Source organism: Cherax quadricarinatus, chromosome 11 (genome assembly GCF_038502225.1).
Source record: "Cherax quadricarinatus isolate ZL_2023a chromosome 11, ASM3850222v1, whole genome shotgun sequence".
Taxonomy (NCBI): domain Eukaryota; kingdom Metazoa; phylum Arthropoda; class Malacostraca; order Decapoda; family Parastacidae; genus Cherax; species Cherax quadricarinatus.
In genome coordinates this window covers 15,304,063-15,320,521 of record NC_091302.1, presented here as the reverse complement: position 1 = coordinate 15,320,521, position 16,459 = coordinate 15,304,063, and the positions used below count along the sequence as shown (strand labels likewise).

The window sequence follows — 16,459 nt, the reverse complement described above, 5'->3', positions numbered from 1 at the left end:
AGAGACCTCCACACACTAATGACAAGATTAAAGTCAATAGTTCCTTGATAATGTGAGAAGTCACGAAAGCGCTTGGAATTTCAGTATTCTTTCACAGTGTGTGTGTGTGTGTGTGTGTGTGTGTGTGTGTGTGTGTGTGTGTGTGTATCTCGTATTATTTGGAGTGACCGAGGCCCCAAGACTGAAGCATATCCGATAAATATGACCGAAGTTTAGGCACCTGTGTTCTTCCTTTCATATTTCTGGTGTCCCAGTACCGTCTACCTTCATCTGCTTATGCTGTTGTTTACTTACACTAGTGTTACAATTCGCCTAAGAACTTTAAAATTAATAATAACCAAGAGATTCACTGAAGTGTGCATGTGTGCCTGACAAGCATCAAAAACAAGCTTCCCGGTCTCCCACGACATAAATTTTTTAATACTTACCACGAAGAGACCGAGATAATGAGACATATCACATGGATATGCTCTTACTTGACTCACAATTAGCACGCTCTCTGTGCCTCTGCGATACGTCGGGCTAGTGGCGGGAGTGGCTAGTCGTGCTACACTGAATGTCTTATGCATCACTCTCGACACACTTTTACTCCGGTATGCATCAAGAAGTAGGTGAAAGCATTCCGGCAGACCCCCACTAGAAGGTCCGGAGTAAAAATTTATGTGGAATGAATAAGTCAGACGAGGAAAAGCCGGAAGAATATAGAGGCGTAGGTAGCCTGGGGGTAAAGTTCAGGAAGGCGTAGCATGGTAAGATGCTGCTCTGAAGTGAAGCTTGGTGACACAGATCATGGAAACATAACTTGGAGACACAGATCATGGAAACATAACTTGGAGACACAGGAATGGTCGTACAGCTTTGTTATACAGGAATGGTCGTACAGCTTGGTGACACAGGAATGGTCGTACAGCTTGGTGACACAGGAATGGTCGTACAGCTTGGTGACACAGGAATGGTCGTACAGCTTGGTGACACAGGAATGGTCGTACAGCTTGGTGACACAGGAAAGGTCGTACAGCTTGGTGACACAGGAATGGTCGTACAGCTTTGTGACACAGGAATGGTCGTACAGCTTGGTGACACAGGAATGGTCGTACAGCTTGGTGACACAGGAATGGTCGTACAGCTTGGTGACACAGGAATGGTCGTACAGTTTGGTGACGCAGGAATGATTGTACAGCTTGGTGACGCAGGAATGGTCGTACAGTTTGGTGACACAGGAATGGTCGTACTGCTTGGTGAAACAGGAATGGTCGTACTGCTTGGTGACACAAGAATGGTAGTACAGCTTGGTGATACAGGAATGGTCGTACAGTTTGGTGACGCAGGAATGATTGTACAGCTTGGTGACACAGGAATGGTCGTACAGCTTGGTGACAAGAATGGTCGTACTGCTTGGTAACACAAGAATGGTCGTACAGCTTGGTGACACAAGAATGGCCGTACAGCTTGGTGACACAAGAATGGCCGTACAGCTTGGTGACACAAGAATGGCCATACAGCTTGGTGACACAAGACTGGTCGTACAGCTTGGTGTCCCTGTGAATGGTAGTAGAGCCTGGAGACACAGTGAATAGTCGTATAGCTTGGTGACGTAGTAAACTGTCTTACAGCTTGCACGTGCAGTTGTACGGTACTTGGTAGATTGGAGCTGTGCTTGGTGAGGTAGTTCTGTTCTTGAAGTGGTGCTGTGCTTGAACTGGTGCCGTGCTTGGACCAGCGGCGATGTACTTGAAGTGGTGCTGTGCAAGGTAGAGTCATGCTGTGTTTAGTAGACTTTTATTCCGTTTTGCAGTACACCCAGTGAGATGGTGCTGTGCTGGGTGAAGTGGTGCTCGGCTGTGTGAAATGTTACTATGCTGGGTGAGTGGTGCTGTGTTAGGGTGAGGAGGTGCTATGTTGGGTGGATGGTGTCGCTGTGCTGTGCTGAACAAACTATTTGAAGAGGTGTTCTTAGCGGATTCCGGGACACCACTAGAGCCAGAAAGTGCAACGGAGGGTTCGTTTTCTCTTCGATAACAGGGAAAGGGGTTAAGAAACTGAGTGAGCTGGAGTCCATGAAGACAATGGAAGTTGACAATGTATCCCTGTGGCATCTGCGAAAGAGATAGAGAGAACGTAACAATGTGTTTCCATGATATCTGTGTGAGAGAGAGACAGAGAGGGCGGGGGGAGACCAGAAGAGCTTACCGAACCGACAGCAGAAATTTACAACTATTCAATGAAAACGGGGCAATTGCCAGATATGCGGAAGACAGCGAATGTAGAATCAATATACAGTATATAAGAAAGGAGACAGACGCTATATATTAAACTGTAGACGGCTCTCACTGATATGCATACCATGTATCATAATGACAAGGATAATTAGGGGAGTGGTACAGCAAATTCAAGGAAACGGTTTCATGAACAGCAACAAAAATGTGTTTAGAGATATTGACTCCTGTCTCGTAAACCTTCCTAAGAACTATCAGAAGGTGTCAGGAGAAAGGTAGGAGAGAAGCATTAGTGGACTGCATATTCTTGAAATGCAGGAAAGTATTCAACACAGTACCTGAAACACAAGGCACTGGGCCAGAAATAAGAGGAGCAGGCAGGTAGAAAAAGACAGGATGTTCCAGAGATGGGACACAGAAACAAGGGGTCACAATTGGAAGTTGAAGACTCAGGTGAGTCAAAGGGATGTTAGTAAGTATTTCTTCAGTCATAGAGTTGTCAGGCAGTGAAATAGCCTAGAAAGTGACGTAGTGGAGGCAGGAATCATACGTAGTTTTAAGACGAAGTTTGATAAAGTTCATGGAGCAGGGAGAGAGAGGGCCCAATAGCAATCAGTGAAGAGGTGGGGCCAGGAGCTATGACTCGACCCCTGCAACCACAAATAGGTGAGTACAAATAGGTGAGTACACACACACACTTGCACACATACAGGAGCCGAGTCTCGACCCCTGCAACCACAATTAGAGAGTACACACACACACACACACACACACACACACTCGACCCCTGCAACCACAATTAGATGAGTAAAATTAGTTGAGTACAAACGCACATTCTCCAAAAAGTCATTCAGCATACTGCAACTACCTGTTGTAATACCAGTATTCAAGAGTTCAGACAATCAGCATTAAACTATAATCCAGTGTGAGTGATATACATAGTAGGCAAGCTCATGGTGGCGGTAATCTGGATAAGAGTGTTGAATCACCTGGAGAGGAGTGGGATCATAAACAACAACCAACGCGGCTTTGTGTATGCTAAATCATGTGTCACAAACCTACCGGAGTTTTACGACAAAATACCAGATGTGAGGGAAGAAACAGAGGGATGGGTAGATTATAAATTTTTGGATTGCAAAATATCTTTCCACACTATACTATAATAAACGAGCAGGCAGTGCCTTCCACAGGGGAGGCACTGCAATGGATCAAGGGATATTTAACAAATAATAAAGCAATGTGTGCTTATTTGAGGAGAAATGTCGGAATGGGCGCTTATGACGAATGAGGCTCCACAGGGATCAGTTCCAGGACAGGCACTATTTCTTGTATGCGTGAACGACGTAAGAGAAGGTATAGAACCAGAGTTGTCCCAGTTGTCAGATGCTGGAGATGAAAATGCTAAAAAGTTAGGATCAGGAAACACTACAAATGGACCAAGACAGTCTGCGGGTCTGGTCTAACACAAGCGGATTACAGCCCCGGACTAAAGGCCTTCAAACCCTTCACAAGGAGAAGGTCCGCAGGATGATCATTGTACAGAGCAAACAGCCTAAGGTGCATGTCAGCTGAATAACTTCTACTGGACTAGCGTCCAGAAACCTAAGCGAGGAGTCATTCATGACAATATATAACAAGTGAAAGGTGTACTTTGTTGGCAAAAAAAAAAAATAAATAAAACGCATGATCGGTAGAAAGCAAGGGCAGGGAAGCATAGGTAGAAGCTGAGGAAAAAGAATGGGAGGATATCAAATAGATGAGGTAGTGAGGATAATTTACATACACAATAACCAATACATGCATCTCTGTCGTTAGAGCCTTTACCTTACACTCAAAAGCTATGGAGTTCAATTTCTAGGCATGAAGCAATGTGTGCCGTGGCCCCGTGGCGCAATGGTAGCGCGTCTGACTCCAGATCAGAAGGCTGGGTGTTCGAGTCACTCCGGGGTCATCCGTTTTCTCGGAGTACAGAGCATGTATGAGTCGACATCGTCCCAGATGCTGCAATAGCTACTCACAGGGATATATAATTAAGTAATAGATCCTTTCACCACTTGTTTACTCAGCTACTGACTGGTTCTCACTAAATCCCTCACTCACTCACTGGGCCTCACCTGGTACGTTAAAAAACGTATCGTATATTAGTGGGAAAAACAAAAGTTGTCAATTGGGCTATAGAAAATGTTGCGTTTCCTTTCCCTCTCCAAGTCAAGTGCGCCGACATTCTTTTGTCACAATCATATTTATTTTTTATATTATAATTCTAAAAATTGCTTCTAAAAGTGGAAATAAATTCTCCATTACAAAGTGTTGAAATGATAATAACATCACTGTTACTTTCTCTCATCTTTATGTTTCTCCTCCTCACCCGTTCTTCCCCTCTATCCCTTTCATCGTCTTCCCTTCCATTTTCCAAACCATTCCTCTTTGTTACTATCACAAAATCACTCCTGACCTTCACCCACTCATCCCTTCATTTCCAATATCTCAACATTTTTTAATATTTAAAGTTTACAACTTAGAGGAGGAGAAGTACATCATTTACTCTATAAACTAGATGTATATCTGTTGCATCGTGATCCAAGATTATTATGAGATGGTCAAAAAAACACTAATGAAGCGAAATGTGTAAACATGCATTCATGTGTTCGTATGTATAAGAATATATGCAAGAATGATTTTTGGATGAATGTGTGTGAATATGTATACTTATGCATGTTGATATGTATATGTGAGTATTTAAAAATGTGCATGTATACATTTGTGTATGAATCGTTGTGTGTTAAATATCTGTATAGTGTGTGTGTGTGTGTGTGTGTGTGTGTAAGTATATGTTTGCTTGTATGTACGTACACTTTTTGCATATGAATGCACTGATTATATATATATATATATATATATATATATATATATATATATATATATATATATATATATATATATATATATATATATATATATATATATATATATATATATATATATATATATATATATATATATATATATATATAAAACAGCGCTACAGAGTGTCGTCACGCGTGTGTGAGGTGTAGCTATTGTGTGGTGACGTGATGGTGAGGTGTAGTCTTGGCCCTGTATATTCCTTCCTTTGATGTTTTGTCCTTTATAGTTCCTTGACAATGTGAGAAGTCACGAAAGCGCTTGGAATATCTCTTTTCATTCACAGTGGTTGTTTTGCATATTATGATATCACCTGGTTACTGAGATCGTATTGCATATATATAAATTATATATATATATATATATATATATATATATATATATATATATATATATATATATATATATAAATATATATATATATATATATATATATATATATGTGTGTGTGTGTGTGTGTGTGTGTGTGTGTGTGTGTGTGTGTGTGTGTGTGTGTGTGTGTGTGTGTGTGTGTGTGTGTGTGTGTGTGTGTGTGTGTAAGAGAGCCACCCCAACTATGCAGATCTGATGCAGCCAAAAGCATCCAGATGGTATCACCCCTCAAGCTTGGACAGTCGGCACGCAGGTGTCGGATTACACATGTGCATCTTCCTGGGCTGATACCTAGCTCCAATACATCAGGGAAGAAGGAGAAGCAGCTGCCAGTTTCATAGAGTCCCAAAAGTCTTGAAAATACGGCGAACTTACCCATCATTATATGTTTGTTCCCATAGTCTCGGAGACCCTTGGCACATAGGGAAAGAGTGCATCAATTTTCCTTAAGGAGCTAGGTAAAAGATTTGTCAGGGTAGCTAGGGATCCCAGGGCAGCTAGTTTTCTGTTCCAGTGACTCAGCGCTGCTGTTCAGAGGGGTAATGCCTGTTGTATCTTGTGCACGCGCCCCAGCTCTGAGGAGCTGGATGAGATTTTCACTTTATAATCAGTGACAAACACGTAACAATATGTACTAGACATGTATCTCATGTACACCTCATGCACTGTATATGCCATTTTTACATCAACTATGTATCTCTTAAATCTTTTGTACAACATTATGTAATAAAATAAACCTATTGGTAAAAAAGAATGAAAAGATGGGGTGGTAGGGGAAGTGGAATATTCAAATGGCTTCAGGAAGAAACCCTGTATTCTTCCTTGAAGCCTTTTTATCCACTTCTCTGAGGCTATGGGTCCCACAATTTGCACCAGAGGTGGACCCCATTCTATAAATAATGTCGTGCAGAATAGGTAAAACTGGTTAAATAGCAAGAACTCATTTAAAATTAAGTCCTTTCTAAAATTTTCTCTTATACGTTTAAAGATATTCTTTTTTCATTAATGTTAATGAAAAAAATTTTAATTTTGCACCAAAAGAATCTTAGAAAACTTACCTAACCTTATTGTCACAAGAGCAATTTATTTTAGCCTAACCCAACTAAATATTTTCTAGATTTGTTTACAATAATTTAATACTAAACAAACACAATGAAATATATTTTTTTCGTTAGGTTCACAATGATTTTTCCGAAATTACTGCATACACAAATATTCGCTTGCCATATTCGGCAAGAAGTAAGAAGTGCGCTGCTATTTTAGCCCAAATCGCAAGTTTTACTCCAGCACGATATTTTATATATATATATATATATATATATATATATATATATATATATATATATATATATATATATATATATATATATATATATGTCGTGCCGAATATACAGAATTTGCGATCTTGGCTTAAATAGCAACGCTCATCTTGCTATATAGGACAAATAAAAATTTGTGTTTGCAATAATTTCGCCAAAATCATTCTGAACCTAACGAAAAAAACATGTTTCACTGTGTTTGTTTAGTATTAAATTATTGTAAACAAATCTAAAATATATTTTGTTGGTTTAGGCTAAAATAAATTTTTCTTGTTATAATAAGGTTAGGTAAGTTTTCTAAGATTCTTTTGGTGCAAAAATATAATTTTTTACATTAACATTAATGAAAAAATATATCTTTAAGTGTATAAGAGAAAATTTTAGAAAGGACTTAATTTTAAATGAGTTCTTGCTAATTGACCAATTTTACATATTCGGCACGACATATATATATATATATATATATATATATATATATATATATATATATATATATATATATATATATATATATAGATATATATATATGGCAAAGCTGCCAGAGACAGACCAGCTCTGGGTCTTTCTGTGCAACGTTTTCGCACAATAACTTCCAATCAACAAGACCCGCCAGGATAAACTTCTTCAGGCCTTTGCGTAAATACCTGAAGAAAGTTTTGGAGTGGCAAGAAGACCTGCATTTTATTTTTTTCAGGATTAATGAAAGTTCTGTTTTCGTTGGTTCCCTGCCAAAGGTGTGAGAGTTGGTAAAACAATAGTCTTTCCAAAGAGAAAGGAAGGGATAGATGTGAAGGGAAGAGGAATAGGAAAATGAGCTTTTCTTTCGTGTTACACTACACATCCTCTCAATGCCTCCAGCACTGATGGAACATTGTATTTTGTCTCTAGTGTAGTATATTGTTCCATGAGAGTCTGTGATATAATCAGGGTTAAACCCGATATCGAAACAACTTTCACCCGTCCCCCTGCCTCCCCTGAGAGGGGTGTCAACCACGCCTAACCCATTCGACAACAATATCTCTCACCTGGTTTCTTATCTCTTCTAATGAGGCATCCGTCCAGTCCATCTCTACTGACGTTTCCTTTTCACCTTCCCCACCAAGGCAATCTCGCTAGTTCTTGTCTCCAATGCATAGTCTCTCTTGCCCATTCTCTGCCATGATTGAGATATCACCATAAAAATTACATTTCTTCTGTGTATGGGAGAGGTCGTACTGTAAGATGGTCGTCCCAGCTCTGCTGGAAGGAAACCTTAGAAGTTCCCGTAGCTGATGAACTCATATTGGAATTCTTGACGATATCCTCTTCTCCCCATTGAAGTCTTCCAGCTGAGGCTGACAGATTTCAATATTATATATGAAACCCATCCAGTGTGATAGAATGACAGGGGAAACAGCTGTTTTTTCCACTATGTAACCATCATAAAGCATAGGGTAACAGCAATACTGCAATAGTCAATTTTGCTGAAAAAACAATAAAGACAGACAGACTGAGAGACGGCAGAAAATGTTGCAGTAAACCATTTACAATGCGAGTTGAGGAACAGGTCAGGCGTGTGCAGAATTTCGTTCTCTCAGTAATAATGACGTTGTTCGTTTACACACCATGAATGCTGGGTCACATACTGAGAGCAGCCCACAATCACAGACCTTCTCTGACAGTTAAATAGGGGATCCGGAAATTTAAGAGCCCGAGGCACCCTCGGGGCATAATGCAATTTGCTTGTAATAATTGACAATAGTGACTACAAGTGGCGGCAATTCATTAGCCTTGTCAGTCATCAAAGGTGTCTGTCACATTTCTAGAGTGGATAACTTGATCAGTCCGCCCCATCAATGTACGAACAGCAAATGCAAATAGAAGCAATGTAAATAACAAAAAGGCACAATACCGTGACTGGAACGATACACAAATAACCCGCACATAAAAGAGAGAAGCTTACGACGACGTTTCGGCCCGACTTGGACTTTGTCAATAGTCCAAGTCGGACCGAAACGTCGTCGTAAGCTTCTCTCTTTTATGTGCGGGTTATTTGTGTAGAAGCAATGTACTTATGACTGCAAGAAAGTTGGCTCACAAGACCTCGAAAAGCTGGAGAAGGCAAGACAATTAGAGCAATGAGAATAATTGTCAGCGAAGACAACATCGGGAATAGGGAAGCTTCCACAGCTCCATCACTATGCGATAAATGCCCACCCATGGTCATCAGTGTCACCAACAAGTCTACTTGTGTTCCCACTCCAGCGCCATTAATTTCGTACAAGTTAAATATTTATAAAGCGAGTGTGCCAATTCTGCCAGGTTTTGAGGAACGGGAGTTACACTGAAATGCGATTACAGCTTTTCAAATAAATGATTAATCAAGTGCATCGCTCAGCTGCAGAGATCTTTCTCTCGGAGGCAACAACACTCAACAAGACTCACGAAATCGTAATGACACGACTGCAAACAAACCATACCCCGGCCGGGATTGAACCCGCGGTCATAGAGTCTCAAAACTCCAGCCCGTCGCGTTAGCCACTAGACCAGCTAGCCACAATAAGATTCGTCCAACTAGATATATTTCTACACCATAGGAAGGTTAGCACAGGCACCACTGTGACCACAAATGCAAGTTTTTACAGACGAATCTCCAGCTAGCGTGGCCGTGACGAACTCTAGCTCAATCGTGTCATTACGATTTCTTAAGTCATGTTGACGGCAGTGAAGGGACTTGAGCTAGAGTTCGTCACGGCCACGCTAGCTGGAGATTCGTCTGTAAAAACTTGCATTTGTGGTCACAGTGGTGCCTGTGCTAACCTTCCTATGGTGTAGAAATATACCTAGTTGGACGAATCTTATTGTGGCTAGCTGGTCCAGTGGCTAACGCGACGGTGTGGAGTTTTGAGACACTATGACCGCGGGTTCAATCCCGGCCGGGGTATGGTTTAACACTCAACAACTGTCTTGTTGGCTTGATACCTAAAAAATTAAACCTCGTTCTGTGCACAATTATGTGCTTTGAAAAAGATTAGTGGGAAATCATGGCTATCTTCATTGGCAACGTCTCCTGCTATCGCGTTGCCAAAGTTGCAGTCAGAAGCACAGATTACTAGACTGATAATGAAGAAATCTTGGCTTTGGGATCTCTCAAGGTACTGAAGCAGCAGCTCTGTCAATCTATCGACCAAGGCTAATATAATCCCTAGATTAACTAGGTAGTGGTTTAACTAGGCTTCATAAATGCATTTTTAAGTTAGTTACAAGAGACGTGGTTTCGTGAGCCATTCAACTGCATTTCCCTAATCTCTTATTATTTGCTTAAGCTGGTTATTGAAAAGAATCGACTCTGTTGTTTGGCGAACATGAAATCACCCCCGTTAGAGAGCACCTAGCAGGAAGACACGCCTAACTCATTTCCCTTCTGCTTAATGAGAAGAGAACTCGGAGCTATACTGAACAGCGAACTCACGTTCTGCACCATCCAGTACATCTGAGAATCTGCTTAATTGCTAGCACATCTCTAAGAGGTGTAGTAACACAAGAAACCTTGAGACTCATCTTAAACCCTTACAAATGGGAAATCATCTAGAGTGACCACCCAATCATAGCTGTTATTAGTAGCTGTAAATGAGTCTGCATGATCACTAGCAGAGCAGCGGACTTTTAGGAGGCTGCCATCCCTCACAGATCAAGAGAGTTTAGGTAAAACCCCATTGGGATGAGGGGGAAAGACGGGACAGGCGACCTAATAGCATTGGAGAGGAGTGTCCATAGTCGTAGAAAAAGTGTTATGGCTTATCCCAGCAGATAGGCGCTCGTGGGATAGACTGCAGAATCAGGAGTGACTAGCGATGTAGAAGGCATGAGAAGTAAGTTGTGCAGGCTGAAAACTTGAACGGTAGGATTACCTTGAACTGAAAGGTGATTGGTCGCTGGAAATCAGCAGGAAGGAGGGATGGAGAGGGAAGGAAAACTTCGAAGTGATTGGTCATTTATATTTTAAGATGAAGAGAGATCGCAGTTACGTCGTGATTGGTGGGTGATATTTCTTCGTAGCTGTGTCCATATTAGTTCCATTTTCCAGTCGTGGAGCCATTTTGAAGTCTTTTGTATGCATCTAGGTCTTCAAGACAGTTTCAATGTGATATTCACAACTAGGAGCAACAGTGTACTTGATAGTTCCATGGTGTATGCGATAGACTGCTTCAGTTGCATATAACAATTGGATGAATGGATTATTCGTGTAAAAAGTTATAGGTTCAGTTGTTCTAACATTTGTTTATTCTTCCATTTCTTCAGGTGTTGGTGAAGCTCGAGGGGAAGTTGCAGGTGGTTGTGTCTTGCTCTCTTGGCTTTTCGTGGGTGTAGTTGAGGTGATGGAGCAGATTTTACGGTATTAGAAGTGGTGGTAGAAGTCGGTGGTGGCTCCTCACTGGTGGAAATAACTGGAGTTCTTTCATTAGCGGGTCCTGGAGGGTGGGAGGCGGTGGTTGAGGAAGAAAGAGAGGTGGTATCGATGGTTGTAGAAGGTGCAAGAACAGATGCTTGGGTAGAGGAAAACAGGTCAGCAGGAGTAGTGAAGTTGACGACGTTAGGAAGAATCCGGAGGGCGTCAGCTGAAGGTGTGGAGTCTGGGAAGACGAAGACTGGCATGTTGTTAGATCGGAATAGTTCATTAATAGTGGTGTTGAACGTGCCTTGGTTGGCTGCATTCCCAAGGTGCGCATACACCATGCAATACAACATGGAGGAAGCCGCGTCTGGAAGTGGAGACAGGGAGGTGCTGGATAGAGATGACTGTTGTGCAACTTGAAGAATTTTCTTGGTATCAGACTGCAATTTTGTAATGGCGGCATATGTTGGTGATTTGGGGTTACTCTTCTTAGCTTCTTCTTTGATCTTCTTAGAAGATCAAAATGGGCATTTGGCTGCAAAGGTATGATGAGTACCCTCGCAGTTGAGGCAGGTTGGAGTGGTACTGGTGGTGGGACATGCTTTGAAATCATGAAAGTCCTATCCGCAGTTGGAACAGAATTTCTTGTTTTTAATGGGGCAGTCAGTCGTTGAGTGATAGTAAGAATAACAGTTCCAGCTGGGGAGACATGAGCGAAACGTTCTGGTTCGATATGTTGTGGATGAATATGGTAGTAGAAGATGGTTAGGCCAACAGAATGCGCTTTAGTAGCCATATCAAAGTAGGAAAAGGTGAGTTTGACCATTGAAGAGGCGTATGGAGTTTTGTTGATGTTGTCAATAAAGGCCCAGGTGTTTTGTTCCTCGATAGAGGTCTTCAGGTCAGCAGTTGATAGGGAAGTGATGATTTTGTCCAACCGTTTGACAAAAACAGAACGCTTTGCGAGCAGGAAAGGTGAAGGAGAGACCTTGAATTGTCAGTCACTGAGTATCTTCACTGCGGTGTCGTCCATAAGTCTCGAAGCTTCGTTATCGTTAGTACAGACGACAATAAAGGAGTCGTTCAAAGAGTGGATATCTGTAAATTTTACATGCAAGCAGGTCTTTACAGCGGCAGCAAGGGCAAGTGTGGTAGAGTCATTGATAACTCCACTCGACGGCAAGCATCGTGATAGAGTAAAGGCGATGACTGAAGGATAGAGATTCCCCTCCCCAACGTTGATCGTAGGGAGACTGGAAAGATGAGTCAGAGAGACTGTACAGGGCGAATTCTACAGAGCCAATATCCAACCCTCACATAACTCCAGAGGTTGATGGACGCTCAGTTGTCTTCCGGTCTAATATGGTCTCCTCATAGATGTCTTGTCCTCTACGGTCGCTTCACCAGTGCTTGAGACAGACAGCCTCTTTCGTAAGTAACACGCACTGACACCCTCCCACACCTAGACACCGTCCCACGCCCACAGAAATCTTTCCTCACCCACAGACACACTCCCTCACCCAAGAATATCCTCCTACACCCATAGATGTCCTCCAATACCCACGGACACCCTCCCACACCCACGGACACCCTCCAACACCCACGGTCACTCACCCACACCTAAGAACACCTTTCTATACTCACAGACCTCCCACACCCACGGACACCCTCCAACACCCACAGACACTTTCCCACACCCACGGACATCCTCCCACACCCACAGACAAACACCCTCACTTAAAGACACATTCCCACATCCACGAAAACCTTCCCTCACCCAAGGACACCGTCCCACACCCACGGACACACTCGCTCACTTAAAAAGACATACTCCCCCACCAACGAACACCCTCCCACACCCACAGACAACCTCCTACGCCCACGGACACCCTACTTCACTTAACCTCCCTCCCCCCACACGCACACCACCTTCAATCACATACTCACTTCTTCACTCTTACCCCTTCTTCATTCACACTCCTCCATCCTTCTCACCTCTCCCTCACTCTCACCGCTCTCTTTCACTCTCATCTCTCCCTCACTCTCACCTCTCCCTCACTCACAATCTTTCCACACCTTACAATATGTAATTTCTGGTTTCCTGTCGGGCAGTCTTTTGAAGTACCCATTGATCTTTCTCCTGTTTCTCCATTCCAGTTTCATCATCTCCTTCCTTCTTTCTCCCTTCCTTATACTTTCCTTTTCCTATCATCATCATTCCTCTTGTTTTTGCCACAGATCAAAGAAAATTGATCTAAATATTATGAAAAAATATGTCAATAATTTTAAGGAATAACAAAAAATAATAATGGAATAATAAAAATAAGAATAAAAATAAACTTAAGATAATATATATGTCGTGTCGAATAGGTAAAATTGGTCAATTAGCAAGAACTCATTTAAAATTAAGTCCTTTCTATAATTTTCTCATGTACTTTTAAAGATACATTTTTTTCATTTATGTTAATATAAAATTTAATAATTTGGCACCAAAAGAGCCTCAGAAAAGTTATCTAACCTTTTTATAACAAGCGCAGTTTAATTTAGCCTATTCCAACTCAATATATTTTAGACAAGTTTACAATAATTTAATAATAAACAAGCAATGAAATATATTTTTTCGATAGGTTCAGAATGATTTTTGCGAAATTATTGCATACACAAAGAATAACAAGTTTCTACCTATTCGGCACGACATATATATATATATATATATATATATATATATATATATATATATATATATATATATATATATATATATATATGCATAGTTCCTTGACAATGTGAGTAGTCATGAAAGCGCTTGGAATTTCACTACTCTTTCACAGTGGTTGTTTTGCATATTTTAAAATCACCTGTTTACTGTGATCTTCTTGCACACACACACACACACACACACACACACACACACACACACACACACACACACACACACACATATATATATATATATATATATATATATATATATATATATATATTTATATATGTCTTCTTAATTCTTGCTTCCTCTACTTCTCTCTTCCTCCTTCACATAAACAATTTGAGTTTCTTGCATTATGCTAAGTTAACTAACCCTCAGGAATAATATCCGGAATAAATCCTTCTTCTTAGGGCCATATATTTACATCTAAATGAAATTCATTCTTTTTTATCTGAACCATTTGGATGCAACATCATGAATTTTTCCCTTCTCTTAACCAAGGTTTACCGACGAAGATTCAGCTTCGTGGATGTTCACATTCAGTGCAAATTTTTACAAGGATGATGACGTGTACCTTGAACATTAAGACTTGAACACGTGGAAACGTCACCATGAGCTTCTCTCTCCCATGTGCGGGTTGTTTACTTTTAACATTCAAATACTTTAAGTTATAATTTTTAAACTGGTGGACTGGTAAGCCAGTGGAAGGTCTCGGCTAGATGACCAAAAAACCAGTTTCGGGTCAAGAAGCACTTGTCGTATTTCATATTTTTCCCGAATATTTGTCACAGCACAAAACTGACAGTTTTCTCACTTCATATTGGCTCATTAGAAAAATATTTTGAATTTGATGCATTTTGATGGAATGTTTAAGACAAATCTTTGCAACTTTTCAATTTTCTGAGGAATTTCCAATGTAATCTATGTATTGTTGTTATAAAGGAAGGTAATACATTTTTCAAGAGTGTGTTCATGGAAAAGTTCAAGTACGTTAAGAGAATTTATTCAAGGTAATCTAAAAAAAACTTCAAAGTTTTCATATTGTAACAAAAATTAACTTGTTTAAAAAATAAATTTGGTAAGGAAAAAATCATATGGTAAAGAAAAATAGTTTCATAACAAAAAAAATCCTACTTGGTTCCCTTAAGAAAATAATAATTTGTCTTTCCAAAATATAAGTTTCTCTTACTGAAATGAAATCCTCCCTTACTAAAAATAATTCCTAATAATAAAATGATCCTCCTTTGCTAAGACACTTCATTAAATTTAAAAATTCAGTGTGGAATTTTGTCAGGAGGTTTACCGTCAACATACTTATCATGAACATTGCAACATCAACAAATATGCACAAACATTATAACTAAATCATGAAGTGTTACGACTTTGGCTCGCATAACTTAAATAAAAAGTTCTGACTTCTAAAGGTTGCTCATCATGCTGTCTAGGGGGAATTTAAATTACTTTGAAAAAGCAACCACTTTAGTGCCAGCTTGCACCTTCGCATTAAACGTGGAATATTAGTTGGTTAATATTAATTATTATAAGGAAGGACACACAAACTCCTCTATATACAAAAATATAATAATAGTAACGTATATACTATCTATAATCTACACTACTACAACATGACCTTTACCCCAGTTAACATTAGCTTACTAGCACACTGCTACTAGTAAGTAAAAGGAAATATATAAACATTTATAAACAGGGAGGCTCTATGACACACCCCACCCTTCTTCTGCCGGTCTGTCTACCAGCAGGTAAAACTAGTACTATTACTCTACCAAAACTTAAACAGGCCTCTGCACACTAGGGCCTTACAGGTAAACATGAGAGAACTTAAACACAAATAAAATAACCTATAGTATACACTAAAAAGAAAAAAACTCACCAAACCACCTACTCACACCACTACATCTTGCTCCCTCTGCTGTGTTTCACCTACTGAACGAAACACACATCTCTCTCCTCTCGCCTGGCCACTCTTCCTGACCAGGAATAATACGGGTCCGGTTTCAGTACAAATCCCGGAATATGACATTATATATGGAGCGTCTTTTTCATATAAAATTTTTAATACGCTACACCGTAATACGAACACTGCAACATCTACAAACATTCACAATCATAACTAAATCATGAACACTGCAACGTCTACAGACACACACAAACCTTGCTAGTGAGTCGCGAACACTGCATCATCTTCGTACACAAACATTTCAACTAAATCATGAACTTTACACGAACAATACAGTATGAATATGCCGCTAATTATATTGTTCTAAGTTGATGAAAGTTATAATATACACCAATTTCGGATCTCTCTTGTAATAATAGGTTTAATTTTCATACGTAGGATATGTATCTACCTTATTAAAACTTCCTTCGGTTAAAACTAAGCAATACCTGCTAAAAATAAGGTTATCTACACAAAAAATAAAAACCTCCCTTAATATAAATAATGTCTACATCTACTGAAAATAAAACTATCTCCTTCTGAGATTAAACTTTCTTCGCTAAAAAGTAAATGCTTATATTTAAATAAAACTTCCAGTGCTAAAAATTA

General features: G+C 40.1%; 1 non-coding gene across 1 annotated transcript; it reads left to right on the top strand.

Annotated features, from left to right (window-relative positions):
* Positions 1-4,095: 4,095 nt before the first annotated feature.
* Positions 4,096-4,167, top strand: TRNAW-CCA (transfer RNA tryptophan (anticodon CCA)). The gene has a single exon. It is a non-coding gene; the product is annotated as a tRNA-Trp (tRNA).
* Positions 4,168-16,459: the final 12,292 nt, after the last annotated feature.